At 41.5% G+C, this 14,324-nt stretch overlaps 1 protein-coding gene across 15 annotated transcripts in view; it reads left to right on the top strand.

Moving 5' to 3' along the window:
* FARS2 (phenylalanyl-tRNA synthetase 2, mitochondrial) overlaps nt 1–14,324 on the top strand; it is a 230,754-nt gene that overhangs the window by 184,450 nt on the left and 31,980 nt on the right. The gene's annotated exons all lie outside the window — the stretch shown is intronic.

Genomic DNA, 14,324 nt, shown 5'->3' with positions numbered 1-14,324 from the left:
CCACATGCAACCAAAAAATATAATATAGCTGATCAAATGCTTGAATACTTCAGCACTAATAAGGAAAGAACCTGGAGCATGAAAAGAAAAAGCCGCTTGCGTGAGGAAACTTATCCCGTTAGTAAAGCCTTGCTACATTCTGTTTCTTTCTGATCTTTTTGAGGATGGAAACATTTTAAATTACAATAACTTTACTCACATGGCCAGCTCTGCACTTAGCATTGCTATCTGTTGTATTTCCTTGATTGGCTGTTGCCTTGTATCCCCTGTTTGTTTGTACAAAGGTGTCTGTGTAAGTTGCAAACAAAAGCAGGTGATTCCTTGACTTCCTTTTTAGTATTCTGCTCTATACCTGTAAGAACTGGACAAATGACATGATGTTCTCTGGCATTATACATGATGTAGCTGTGTGTGAACACTCAGCCCCACAGCTCAGGGAGCTCTCATGGCCTCTTGTTGTGTGATCAGTTAGTGAACAGAGGACACATGCTATAATTACCCTTTGCACATGTGGCTGTACAACTCGGGATTCTGGATGGCTCCTTGAACAGCACATACTTCTGAAAATGTAGCAGCGGTGGAAAAAACCCACTACTCAAATTTGCTTCTTTTTCTTGCACAGAATCCATGAAGAACTGGGGTAGCACACCTCCCTGTAAGAAAAGAGTACTCAAAGCCAAAGGAGGCCTACAGGTTTTCTTCTTTTTTAACAAAAACAGATCTTTTATGGCCCATTCTTCTTAAAAGCTGTTACAGGCAGCAGCAAATCACTGAAGTTCCTGCATCCTATATCAAGCCACTGGGTGAGGAAAAAGGGAAGAGGCAACTATGTATTTTTTAAAAAGCTTAAGGAAGGGAAAATATCTCTTATCCAAATTTGAATATTATCTGAAAGATATTTTGGTATAACCCATTAAGTCAGTGGCTTCAAAACAAGTCCCTACTGGGTGAAATTTTGTTGTCTGGGCTGTGGATGGAGATCAGACAAGGATTACAGGATGGTGGGTTTGGATGTAAGATATGAAATACAACCTTCTGAGCAACTGCATGCAAGATGGACAGTGCTCTGACCCAATCCAAGAAGCTTTTCTAATGAAGAAACATAGCTGTCAACATGTGACTGAATTCCTTAGTTTGCTCTGCTTATGCATGTGGCTTTTGCTTTACCTATTAAACTGTCTTTATCTCAACCTGTGAGATTTCTCACTTTTACCCTTCCAATTCCTTCCCCCATTCCATCAGGGGAGTGAGGGAGTGGCTGTGTGGAGCTTAGTTGCTGGCTGGGGTTAAACCACAACAACTTGAAACTTTCAAATATTAAGTCCTTGGCTAATTTTAAGCTGAATTCTAGAGGGGAGATGATATGTCCCTGGAATGCATCATTCATTTTCACATTTAGTACTTTTTCAGAAATGGAGCTCAAACTATTATCCTCAATGCTTAAACAAATCTTGTGAATTACAAAAAGATTCCTACACAAATGGGTCATGGAAAAACTATACTGAGTTAGAGATTAGTCTTCAGAAGTGACCTAGTTTTCTGTGGGGAAATTTACTGGCTGTTACACTTCTATGAGTGACTTTTTAAAATAGAAGTTTTAGTAATTTGAAGACTTCAAGTCGAGGTCATTTTACTAGAAAGCGGCTTTTAGATGGGGAAATAGTTATGGTAGAAAAAAATTAGAGTGTGATTCATAAAACAAATGAGGCTTTGTTGAGGTTGCTCTTGCAATTAACTATAGATTCCACAATTTAAGATTGTCCTTTTCAGAAAAGCAATTACCCTGTCATTAAGACAACCTGCTCTGAATCCAAAACTTTGCTCTTTTCATCCTGAATTTCTCTGTCAAGCCCCTGTTCAAAGAGAACCTTCAAATGCAAGCTGTATTTAAGTAAGTGTAACCAGTAAAGTGAGTTAACCTGAAATGACTCTAGGGGGAATGGTAAAAGCAATTGTAGCAGTCTCTATATAAAATAAACCAGAAAGAACAAAAAGAAATAACTTTCTATAGGGAGATCAATAATGAGCAGGACTCATGTTTTCTGAAGACCTTGGGAACCAGCCCATAACTTGTTAAATGCTGCTGACACTGAAAAGACTGATTTCTTTTTTCCCCAGAAGGCTGAGGAGCAGCAGACCTCTGACAATTAAGACCTTTTAAAAAAATGTCAGTTTTGACATCCAAACATCCAAACCAAAGACATGCAAGGAAACTGTTAATTAGTCTCGAAAATCCCATGGTGAAATCCTTCACTTCTGGTCCTTGATATTAGAGACATTTCAGTCTATGCCTTTGGTCAACTGAAGAGGTTACATTTCCCCTTCTCTGGGTCTAGTGCCTTAAACTCCCTTTGAGCCTATGTGATTTATTTTTCTGTGGTCTGAGTGCCCTGTGCAATATTGTTCCTTGGAAAAAACCTGTGAGGAAGAAACAACTGTGAAGATGTGGTGTCCTGAAAATGGGAACTGTGGTCAGTTCCTGAGCTTTAACAGACATTTGCCGTACAGCAACAAAAATAAAATGTTTGGTAGAGTGTGTTCATTGAAGACAATACTTTCAGTTTGCTGGATCAATCTGTCACGGTAACCTGGTGAAGCTGCTGACCTAAAAGAAACAAACAGCATCTATCCAGGTTTTTTGATCCTTCACAGATTTGGTACAGGTAAGAACTTATCTCATTAGTGCTGCATATCAGATCTGGAGGGTAGAAGTGCTTTTTGGTCTATTTGTTCCCTTTTTTTTCCTCAAAATGTTTACTGGTAGCTGGAGCACAACACTACTTAAAGCTGAGATGCTTGTTTTCTCTTTTAAACTGTGCATTTCTCCCAGTCTGCTTTGGGCTTGGTGAAGCTCCTCTTCTCTTCTCTTCTCTTCTCTTCTCTTCTCTTCTCTTCTCTTCTCTTCTCTTCTCTTCTCTTCTCTTCTCTTCTCTTCTCTTCTCTTCTCTTCTCTTCTCTTCTCTTCTCTTCTCTTCTCTTCTCTCTTCTCTTCTCTTCTCTTCTCTTCTCTTCTCTTCTCTTCTCTTCTCTTCTCTTCTCTTCTCTTCTCTTCTCTTCTCTTCTCTTCTCTTCTCTTCTCTTCTCTTCTCTTCTCTTCTCTTCTCTTCTCTTCTCTCCTCTCCTCTCCTCTCCTCTCCTCTCCTCTCCTCTCCTCTCCTCTCCTCTCCTCTCCTCTCCTCTCCTCTCCTCTCCTCTCCTCTCCTCTCCTCTCCTCTCCTCTCCTCTCCTCTCCTCTCCTCTCCTCTCCTCTCCTCTCCTCTCCTCTCCTCTCCTCTCCTCTCCTCTCCTCTCCTCTCCTCTTCTCTTCTCTCTCAGAAGCTAGTGAGTGGAGGAAAACTGTATTATTACAGCCAGGATTTTCTTGCATCTGTACTCTACATACGCATGGAAAATTAGGAAACAGTTTGGCTATATTTGTTGTTGGGACCTCTTTTGAAAGAAGTGCTATAACAAACCATTGAAGAAAACTTGGGCTTGCTGATGATCACTAGAAATGTTTACTGGCCTTAAAACTACACGAGCTTATGGGGAATTGTGGTGTGTTCTGATGATGAGTGTATTTTATTAACAAGATGCTTCATATTTTAATGGGCTGTTTCTCTCAGGCATTTGAGGTGCTATTATGCTAGTTACTCAATTTTATGAAGTCAGACAATAAACATTAAAAGTAAAACCTCAGGAAAATTGCTAGAGTGTAAAATAGATTTGTCCCTCGGTAGTTTTAATTTACTTTCATTTTCAAAATGTTTTTCTTTTAGTTTACTAACATGTATTCTAGTATTTTGAGCAAGGAAAGACAGGCTTTAATTTAGGCCTTTAGGTCTGAAGACACTGAAAGGAGTTAATCTATTTTCTCCAGAGGATGGCAAGCTTTGTTTTCAGTTAACCCAAGCATTTCCAGTATGAGGCCTGTCAATGCTTCTGCACTTGAAATCTTTGTGACTAAAACATAATGAAGTTGAACTTGGAAGTCAGGTCAGTAAAAACCCTAAATGGTTAAATTAGAACAAACAGGTAATTGGTGTATGTTTAATGTTTTCTACATTACAGTGCTGACACCTTTTTGTGATAATGAAAAATGAAGTTGCTTAGCTTTCACATGCATGAATCTGAGAGATTGAGTGTTTTGTTTGGGCAGAGATGTGAAAGTAAATACACAGCCTAAGGGGCAAATAATGCCCATTAATTCCTTTTATTTCCACCTGGTGTGTGAACATGTAATTAAGTTTCAGGTTACCATCAGAAAACCCTATGCTGCCTGATTAATGTGAGTCTTTCAAAGGTGTAGGAAGGTGTAGTTATTTCTCAGGAAGGAACAAGAACTCCCTTCTCCAAGGTGTGTTGTAAATCATGTGGACACTGAGAGAAGGCAGGTTCCATGTTATGATAAGCCCAAAATTTCTAGTCAGGAATCTCCTGCTCTGCAGAACCATTGCTTACTATTCAAGTTATTAGCCCGGGGCACAAAAGGCTCAGTTTCATGGCACAGATGGCTTTTCATCTGCCCAGACAGCTGGGCTGATTTCACCCTTGGACCTGTTCTATAGGAAGCCTTCAAAAAGCATTAAGACCTGTAGGGTTTGGGCTCTGCTTTTGAATAAGTGCAATACTCCCAGCTGCTAGTTTGCTGAAGACACAGTGCAAGTGTGTTTATCATTCTGGAGCTTACAAAGCAAAGAATAAATGTGCTTGTCATCATGTCTTGACTGTTTGTCAAAGTTATATTGCTCTGTAGACTTTTAATTTTAAAATGGTGTTTTTAAAATATTGAAAGAACCTTGAAGAAAGGGTTATTAGAGGAACAGTAACCTTCCCTGTGGTCAGCTGCATTTCTGTTCCCCAGTCAAGCTGTTTAGGAGTGGGAGCAATGCAATGAACTGAGTATACAACCACCTCTCTGTGACTTGTGGCACTGGAGACAGAAGCACCTCAAGCAGAGGACAATTTCTGACCACCCTGTGGGTGACTGGGGCTGATGCCAACACTTGCCAGGGACTGCTGTGCAAAGCAGTGACAGCTCAGGTCTCCAAAGGCTTGTTAACACCCAGCACCACCTGGGACAGACAAGTTGGCCCTGGAAGCAGGGAAGTTGCATTCAGCAGTGTTGTTTCTGAGTGAATAAATCCATCTGGGCCTGAAAAGCTGACATGGGGCCAGCTCTGATGTCTCTCCATCTGTGGCACAGTTTCTTACGGCCCCACTTCTTCCTGGGATCCCTTGATTTCAACTGTACCATCTGCCTCCTCAGTTTTGGGATTGAGAAAATTGATTATGGCTGTATCTGCTTCTGTAGCCCAGTTTGGACATCTCTGCAGCCCAGATTAGTTGATCTCATGGGTCATGATCTTGTTTAATGCGCAAATATCCTGTATTTGTTTAGGCCTTTTGGTTCTGACTTATTTGGCACATTTAGTAGAGCTGGTTTTTATTTTCTGTGGAAGAACAGCAGCATCCCTCTGTCTCTAGGCCCTCAACCCTCAAGCTGAAACCTTTAAAGTAGGGTAAGGATGAGGAGAAAGATCCTGACTGAGTGGAAGGGGGAAACCCAGCATCAGAAACTGGAAAGTGGTAGGGACAATTCCTCTGATGTGTAGTTGAGATGATCATCAGGAAAAACTACAAGCCAGCATTTCAGAACAGTTTGAAGCAGTAATGGGAGAAGCTGCATTAGAGTTAAATCCTTCAATACATTTGCTGCAGAGTTTTTCATCATTGGATGAAAAAAGATGTAATTTAATGAGTTCTGAGTAAAGCAATCTTAGATGTGACCAAAAAAAACCCCAAACAAATACAATTGTGCCTTAAATAGAAAAGGTAGTGGAGCCTATGAACACTTCCCAATTCTTTAGACTTGTTCTTGGGTTGGTGGATTTCTTCCTTCTTTTGTTTTCCTTACTCCCCTGCATCAGACAGTGCTTGGGATCATCACCTTGTTGTCACATTTGCTTGGGGAAACAAATCTGTCACAGCAGTTTCCTGTCAATACCCTGTCTTGAGTTAGCAGCATGTGTCTAGCTCCAGCACTGTAGGATGATGTAGCTTTTGCTGATAGAAACCCACTCTTTTCATTATCTGTTGAAGAATGAACCACATGCTGGCATTACCCAGATTTGGAAACTAAGTGTGCTGTCAGAAGCAGAATAGGTAGCAATTCTTTGAAGTCACAGTTTCAGTCTATGTATAGAGTTTATAACTTCAGATTTCTGTGGAGCATAAAATTATTCACATTCAGGATAAATTCTCTTGATGTTCTGCGGTTTTTCAACCTCACTTTTTATTTTTTAGCATTTATATATAAAACAACTTATATGGCATTAATATTTCCAATGTAGTGCTGTACCCATATGTACAAGGATCCCCACAGAAAGATTTACTTTTCTTTCACCTCCTTCTTCATTCTCATTAGGAGTTTACATTGCCTGGTGTATTACTGATGGTGTCAGAGTGGCCAGTGTTTTGAAAAGACTGATTATGTAAGAACTGTTGAGTGGCTATCTGTACCAGCTAGCAGAAATGTATTCACGTAACAGGATTTTAAAATAGACTTGAATCAATCTACAAGGTGAGATGGTAGCATTGTTTGTAAGGTAATGTGTCCTAAGAACAGATACTTAAATGGCAATGACAAGCACTAAGCTAATGAACATGTTTATCTAATCAGTTAATGAAAATCATTGCACAGCTATAGTGTGAAAATGGTGAATGTTACCTTGGGTAACTAAGAGTTGTATCAGAGGTCAAAAATTGTAGCTCTGCTTTCACCAAGATAAGGAAAGCAGAGATTCAATAAATCCCAGAGTAGATAGGGCATGTGAGAGGACAGAAGCCAAAGAGGATAATGTGCATTCATTTACAAATGTGGATCTGCATAAATCTTGCTGGTTGGTTTTATGACACCAAGTTGGGCAGGAGTATTGATCTTCTCGAGGTAAGAAGGCTCTGCAGAGGGACCTGGGCAGGCTGGATTGATGGGCCAAGGCCAACAGTATGAAGTTCAACAAGGTTGAGTGCAGGGTCCTGCACTTGGGTCACAACAGCCCCTTGCAAGCCCAGAGGCTTGGGGCAGAGTGGCTGGAAGACTGCCCAATGGAAAAGGAGCTGGGGGTATTCATCAACAGCCGGCTGAACAGGGGCCAGCGTGTGCCCAGGTGGCCAAGAAGGCCAGTGCCATCCTGGCCTGTATCAGCAATTGCATGGCCAGCAGGAGCAGGGCAGGGATTGTCCCCTGTGCTCAGCACTGGTGAGGCCTCACCTTGAGTGCTGTGTCCAGTTTGGGCCCCTCACAGCAGGAGGGACATTGAGGTGCCAGAGTGTGTTCAGAGAAGGGCAGCAGAGCTGGTGAAGGGCCTGGAGCACAATTCCTGTGAGGAGCTGCTGAGGGAGCTGGGGGTGTTTAGCCTGGAGAAAAGGAGCCTGAGGGGAGACCTTGCTTCCTGTAGTGAGTTGTGAGTTGTCAGGCTCTTCTCCCAGGTAATAAGTGACAGGATGGCAGGAAATATCCTCAAATTGCACCAGGGTTTAGATTGGATATTAGGAAAAATTCTTCACAGGCAGGTTTGTAAAGCATTGGAACAGACTGCCTGGGAAAGTGCTGGAGTCACACCATCCCTGGAAGTGTTCAAAAGCCATGTAGATATGGCACTTAGGGATATGGTCAGGAGTGGAATTGACAGAACTAGCTTAGGGGTTGAACTGAATGATCTTAGAGATCTTTTCCAACCTAAATATTTCTATTATTTTCTATGATTTTATATAGGAATTAATGTGGTTGCTATTTTTCAATAATCACTGTCTACAAAGAACCATTCAGTTCAGTTTTGTATCATGTGAAAAATTCCTCCTGAAATAAAATGATCACCTGCAATTTAGCTGGAAATTTAGGTTTTTTAATGCAAAAGATCAATAAGAACATTCTCATTTGTATTACTTTTTAAAAGAGGTGTCTTTTTAGGCCAACAAATGGGCTGAACAGAGAATAAATAAACTGCACATCAGCAGGTCTGAATCAATAGGCTCAAAGATTTGATGGACCACATTAAAACAGACAGGTAGCAATAGCTATGAAAGAGGCTCTGTGGCACACTGAAGATCATCAGTGGGCCAGTATAGTGGAATGTGAAGGATTCCTTGGGAATCAGCCACTCTTCAGGCAAGACATTTCAGGGGGCAATAAAAATGCCATATTAAACTGAGCCAGCACAAATTTCCCCCTTCCTCAGAAGTGCCAATTTCCCCCTTCCTCACAAACTCCATCCAGAACTTAGTTTGGAAGCAGTTCTGCTGGCCTGGGGACCTGTGGGTAACCAAGCTGGTTCAGCACTTTTGCTGAAGACTGGGTCAGTACACGGACAAACCAAAAAAAGTCATATCTTTTTCTATCTCTGTAGTATGATCAATGCTTTAAAAAAGCGAATTTGTGGTGTTTGGCATGGCCCTTGCCCTCACTCTGAAGCACACTGAGCAGTGCCTGGATCACCAGCTAAGAGTCTACCTTAAATCAACAAGTGGGATGCTGTCCTCCATGATGAGTAGGCCTCCCAAAATGGCTGGGCAGTTCTTCCCAGCAGGCAAGCAGACAGTGACTGAACACTGTTTTTCCAAGGAGACTCATTCCAGGATGCTCCTGGATCACCCTGGATCATCCAGCAATGCATGGTTGCATGAGCAATACCCAGAGAAGGTGCAGTCCAGGAGCATCTTGGCCAGTTCCCTAGCTGATATAAGACCATCTTTTGTTTCAGCATCCTTTAATGTATATCTTTCCTTCTGTTTTTAACACTTAATAATCCATTTGTAAGGATTATGTTACCAGTACCCCTGTTGAGGAGTGACTGAATACACTTAATACAATGATGTCTGAAGAACAACCAAGAGCAAGGCCCTATTTGTGGTAGTAGTAGCTGAAAAAAAGAAAGTGCACTTGAAAAAGTAGTCTAACGACCAAGCAACTGAGATGTAGACAAATTCCAAAATTATTTAAAACACTCTCAGACAAAAGGTAGCTGAGGTGAAGTGAGTAGAGTGAAGAGCCAGGAGCCAGGAAGTTCAAGGAAAGATGGTCCAGGCAGAACTGTAGGAAATTTTCTGAATTCCCCAGGGGCCCTGGTTTAGCATCTTCTGCAGCAGTTTCTCTTGGATCCAGTCCTTGGCTCCATTCTCCTTTCCCTGCAGCAAATCTGGTTACAGCATATCAGTCTTAGCTTTCTGCAAAATTTACTGCTATAGGAGTTTATACTGTCTCTTACAGTGCAGTATGCACTCACTCAGCTACTTTTCAACTCTTTCCCCTGGCCCAGGTTGAAACTGAGCTGTCTGAAAACAGCAGCACTTTCCTCACCAGTGGATTGGTCCAGAATTAGAATCATAATAAAACAGAATATTCTGAGTTCAAAGGTACCCATCAGGATTGAGTCCAACTCCCAACCCTGCTCAGGACACCCCAAGAGCCACACCGTGTGTCCAAGGGTATTGTCCAAACACTTCTGGAATTCTGTTGGGCCTGGTGCTGTCACCACTTTACCCTGGGAAGTCCATTCCAGTGATCAGCCTCTCTGGGTCAAAAACCTTTTCCTGATAGCCAGCCTAAAACTTCCCTGATGCAGCTTAGGCCATTCCCTTGAGTTCTGTCACTGGTCACCACAGAGAAGAGATCAGTGTCTGCCCCTCCTGTTCCACTCACGAGGAAGTTGCAGGCTGCCATGAGGTCTCCCCTCAACTTCCTCTTCTCCAGGCTGAGTGTAGTGTCCTCAGATCCTCATACAGCTTCCCCTCAAAGCCTTTCACCATCCTTGTAGCCCTCTTTTGGACAGTCTCTAAAACCTTAATGACTTTTTTGTGTTGTGGCACCCAGAACTGCCCCCAGCACTGGAGGTGAGACTGCCCCAGCTCAGAGCAGAGCAGGACAATCCCCTCCCTTGCCCGCTGGCCCTGCTGTGCCTGATGCCCCCAGGACAGGGTTGGCTCTCCTGCCTGCCAATTGCAGTGAATTTAGTTTGAATGTGGTGAGTGCTGCAGGGGTGGCACAGCTGTGGGAAGGTGAGCTGTGGTCTTTGTTGTGCAGTCAGCGGTGCCATCCTCTAGTAGCAAGATTGCTGGGAAAGATACCTGAAATGATAATACAAATGTTGAAGAGGCTCCAGGAGGAGACTGGCATTTAGCAAAATGTCTTTCTTTGAAGGCTGACAAATTAATAAATGATGGAATCAAAAGTGGAATCCTGCAGTGTAACTTTAGAGTTGGTGGCAGGGGCAGAGCAGCACTTTAACACTTTGCCTGAAGCGAGTGAAAAAAACCCGTTGTGAGTTAAATGAGAAATGCTCAAGTCATAATTGCCTGGTGCAAATTTCTTATTTCCAGTAAACTGTAAACAGCCTTCAGACATAAGTGACCCAGTGTTCAAGACTGCTAAGGACCAAAGGTTGTGTGAGTCAAGTTGTGTTGAGAACATAAACTGAAACAAAGTAACAGGAGAGATGTGGTGAGAATGAATGCACAAAAAGAACACAGTCCTCTATCTTTGAAACCCCACTCAAAAATATTTAGAGCTGCTTTTGAAGCAAAATACCAAATAATTGTATTACATGCAAAACGAGAGCATTTGATTTTGAAGCCTTTAAGACATAGCCAGAAGGGCCCAGGATGCCAGCTGAGGCTCTGAGGTAGTCCTGAGTTTTAATGTCAGCCTGTCTGTCTCAGTATGGTATTACTGACCTGCCCTATCTTGTGAGGATTAATTACTTAGTTTGCACTGCCAGTTTGAAGACATAAAGCACATCTCATGTCTCATAAGGTCTGCATTAATGACTCAAGAAAAGTCTAAGCACTGGTTTGTTTTTTTTTCAAGTTGTCTAGCAGCACCTTTAAAATCTACCAATGTCTAACCAGATAAGTTTGTTTCAGGCTGAAAGGAAGAGGAGGCTGTTTTGAGATGTTTTCGGTTCACTCAAGCGATTTTAGTTTCCTGTAGCTTTAAGTAATAAATTTATTTAGAATATGTTAAAAATTGGTGAAGATTAGACATTTGGTGAATAGACATTTGAAATGCTCTTTGAGTGGTTGTGTCCTTAATGCTATAAACTCCTCAAGAAAAGATTATCTTAGCATACAAACTTCAAACCTTTATACTGTTTTTCTGTTTCATCATTTGGTAGAAAAACCCAGCTATTCCTCCCAGAGTTTTGAAGGGCAGTTGTGCCTCTCAGCTGATTATCTGGGAGCTGCTGTTGGCTTCCAGGGACAGAGAAGAATCAAAGCAAATAACTTAACAAGGCCCCTGAATGTTATGGGGGCTATAGAATCTGTCCTAAAGATTAACATGAACCAAACTCTGGGAAAAAAAAAAAAAAGTACAGATTTCAAAGTTTGCAGAAGGGTAAAAGAATTATTGGACTGGTCCGACACTTAATGATGAGCTCCTGTTCCTCTGAATTGGCCCAATCTCTTTGTGAAATGACGAAAAGCAGCATTGGGCAAGCAAAGCATCTCCCTACACCTTGCTGACAGTAACTCATGTAGCAGCACTACACTGAGAGACTGCCTTTGTTTCTTTATTGAGATGATTGACCTAAGGTCAATGGATAAGTTATTTCCAGCAGTCAGTCAGGTGAGTGGTGATCTGGCCTCCTAGGTTTGAATGGAATATTTTTTTTTTCTAGATGAGAGAGCTTCCAGTAAATGAGATATTTCGAGGTAAGCTCTTTCCCATGGGGTTAGTTGATCCAATCTGTTCTTTTTTCTATCTCTTGGTTAGTCCCAGCCGTTTATACTTGTTCTCTTTGGGGTCTGATGAAGTAAATTCTCTCTGCAGTGACCTTTGCTTCAGGTGTGCAGGAAATGGCCCAGTCTGATCATCTTCCCCTCTACGCATGAGACAACTTTTCCACTCTGTCTTTTTCATATTAAAGATACTAGAGGGGAATTTCTTAATACATCTAGTAAATGAATATTTCAGACTACACCTAAGCTCCTACTTTAGATTTTAAGATGCTCAGAAAGTAACAGTGGTGTCTGCTCAAGGCTAATGTATATATGTCTGGGTTTATGTATGAAGTGTATCAACAGTTATAACATTCCACTGGCATCTTTGCCTTTCTCCATTTATAATTGTTCCAGTGAGAGTCTATGACCAAATACAAGGTCCTTGTCAAATAGATAATGTTCTGTATCAATGTCAGTAGGCAAATCTAAGGAGAGGAGAGATCAGATAGAAGTAAGCTTAGGTTTTATTTACAGTGGTATTTTATCCCTGTTGCTTCTGGAAAAACTCTATTCCTCTCTCCACAAGTTCTTTAAACTCTCCAGTAAATCATCTTCTCTACCTAAAGCAGAGGTAATTCAAATTAAAGAAGATTTTGGATCTACTTTTTACCATTTTTTCCCTTGGGGCATAGGTAAAGCTCCAATTTGATGTTGCCACTATTGAAATATCACAAAACCAGGTGACCTGGGATATGACCAGAGGAAAATCTAGGCAATGCAAGTTTTTTAGCGTTCTTGTCTTCTTAGAAGTCACCTGTGATGCTCTAGTGTACAACACACACTTTCCCTGTATCCAATACAACAGTTGGGAGAAGTGTTGCTATAACACAAAGCAATAAATTTTAGGAGGGGAAAATAGAAAAGCAAAATTAAGAACCATATTGTTATTTCTTCTTTGCTCTTCTGAATGACAGTACTGAGGGTAGTTCTGTGCTTACTTGATTACCCACCTATGGTACAGCCATCAGGCAAGATCATTTTGTGAAGGGCAAATATTTAGGTTGCATTTGTCTATGTTGTGCTTGTTCACAAATCCTGTTCTTTGCAGGTTTTTTACTTCTGCTTTCTGAGTGGCACTTCTGTCACATTTTTGGACTAGCATAATAGTGGTTGACATTTTTATATCCTGAAGGCCTGCAGAGAATTTTAGTACCTGTAGGAAAAGGTGCAGATCTGGAAATGTATATATAGGTGGGAGTAAGTCATTCTACGTCATCCCTGATTTAAGTGTTTTGAATATCTGTTAGAAAGACCCTCTTACTCCTTTTGGATGTAGCTTCCCCTTGGCAGCTGTTCTAACATAATAGAAATTACCATTGCTAAGAGGAATCCTCTCTTCTCCTTTCCACTGAATTGATGTGACATGATATTCAGTCAACATAAATGCCAATGGCAAAATAAATCTTTCAGGAAAAACTGAAACACCTTCATGAATTTGGGAAGCAGCTCCACGGTGGTTGGGTGGAAGACTGGCAGAGCAGCTGTCATTGTTTCAAACAGGGTTTTCAGTGGGAGAGCCAAGCAGCGAGAGGGGAACCTGTGTAAGTGCCTCCAGTGAAGCTGGGCATGGCCCATGGTGATGTCTGATGAGAGAAAGGTGTAAAAGAGATGGGTTGCTTCTTCCCTGGAAATAATTCCTTTTTATTTGCCTTTGTGGCTGCCCAGATTTCTACTGTCTGGAGGAGGTCAGGAGACCTCTTCCTCTGTCTGGGTTAATTTTGCAGAGTAAGCTAGAGGGCTACAGGGTCTGGCATGGGTTTGTGCAGCAGAAGCAGGTGCCTCAGTCAGACTCTGTGTGTGGTTATTAATAATGCTTTGAGGGAACATGGAAATGCTAACAGACAGATGCACAGATCTCTAGATTTTACACTGTGGTAGCAGTGAGGGAGTCCTGCATAATAATTGGGCAGAAGGAATGGCAGAATCTCTGTAGCCCCAAACTGGCTGCTGATTGCTACTCTTTCCCCTCAACTCTCTGTGCTGCTTTGGCTGGCATCACTTCTGCTAAGCTTCAGTTAATTCATCTGTAAAGTCAGGATAATCAGATTTGCCTACCTTATGGAGATTAATTTATTAAGTTTATATTGCAAAGTGGTGTGAAGGCATAAAATGTTATGGAAATGTTGAGTGGTAGCCATGTTATATTAATTTTGTTTATTGAGTCACATCACACATAATGTCAATGCGCTTCTACAAATTATGGCAGCACAAGCTAATCAAAATGGAGGCTGTTCTAATGCTGGTTTTTATTTTGCAATACTCTTGCTAGTTTTCCAAATCAATATGAGTTGGGTAAATAAATAAATGGCCTGTCTTTTGTTTAGCAGCACAGGCTATTTCAAAGTGTGCTCCAGAATATGGCTGGGTGCTTTCCTCTTTTCTGCTTTCTGTATTCTGATCATCTCACAATTTTAGCTCCTCTGTCTTATTTTTCCTGTGTTTTTTTAGTGAGTCTCCTGCATTTAAATCTATTTGACCCTTGATTTTGAATTGCTGGGTCTAATGCTATCACTGTCATTGATTTTGATTTGAATTTCACTGCATCTTATCATCCTGGTAGGTATGAG

This window comes from Passer domesticus, chromosome 1 (assembly GCF_036417665.1).
Source record: "Passer domesticus isolate bPasDom1 chromosome 1, bPasDom1.hap1, whole genome shotgun sequence".
Taxonomy (NCBI): domain Eukaryota; kingdom Metazoa; phylum Chordata; class Aves; order Passeriformes; family Passeridae; genus Passer; species Passer domesticus.
The sequence above is the reverse complement of the archived record's forward strand: the minus strand, read 5'-3'. Positions and strand labels throughout refer to the sequence as shown.